Genomic DNA, 912 nt, shown 5'->3' with positions numbered 1-912 from the left:
TGTGTTTTTTTTTTTTTTTTAAACGCTGTAAATTAATTATTTGAAATGAAAAGCGCTTTTTAGCTTTTTATGGGATTTTTTTTAAAAAGCGCTGTCTTTTATCTTTGTATCCAAAATTATTTTGATCCAAAATCACTTCACAATCAGTGCACACAACAACAAAACATATTCAAATACCATAAGCAGTTCACACAATCAGTAGAACAGAAATCAGAACTCTGTAACTTTATTAACATATATGTAACTCTGTAACTCTGTAATTTACAACCTAAGTAACTACATTCAGATACATATATACAACCTAATTAACTACATTCAGATACATATATATATAACCTAATTTAAAACCTAAACTACATTCAGATCCATATGCATGTTCATATATTGTGTCCTATGAATATACACAATATGCACTAGCTACCATATAATATTCAGATCCCTTGCCCAGCAACAAGTTATTTCCTAGAAAATCAAATAATTTGCATGTCAAGCACATACTGACACCAGTCTTCCTTTAATTCCATCAGATCTTCCTCAGAATATGATGGACTGGAATTGTCAAAGTACTGCAATATAAAAATTGAACATATTATATTAAGTTAGTATCAAATATATAGATAATTTATATATGAAAATCATATAATGCAAATACCGTACCGTTTCTGGGATAATAGTTTTATTCTTCTCAACAATCTCCTTCATGAATCTCAATATGTAGTACCCACAGTCGATGTTATTTGTTTGACGAGGGCACTTTATTGGGATCCATGTAATGTTATTAGACTTCTGCTTCGACACTTTAGCACCTCTTTGAGCTCGATAAACTTTTAAGGCACTATCGAATGAATAAATGTGATTATTAGAGCATGAACAAACACATTATATATATATATATATATATATATATATATA

Source organism: Cicer arietinum, chromosome 3 (genome assembly GCF_000331145.2).
Source record: "Cicer arietinum cultivar CDC Frontier isolate Library 1 chromosome 3, Cicar.CDCFrontier_v2.0, whole genome shotgun sequence".
Taxonomy (NCBI): Eukaryota; Viridiplantae; Streptophyta; class Magnoliopsida; order Fabales; family Fabaceae; genus Cicer; species Cicer arietinum.
Note: the sequence above shows the minus strand (reverse complement) of the source record.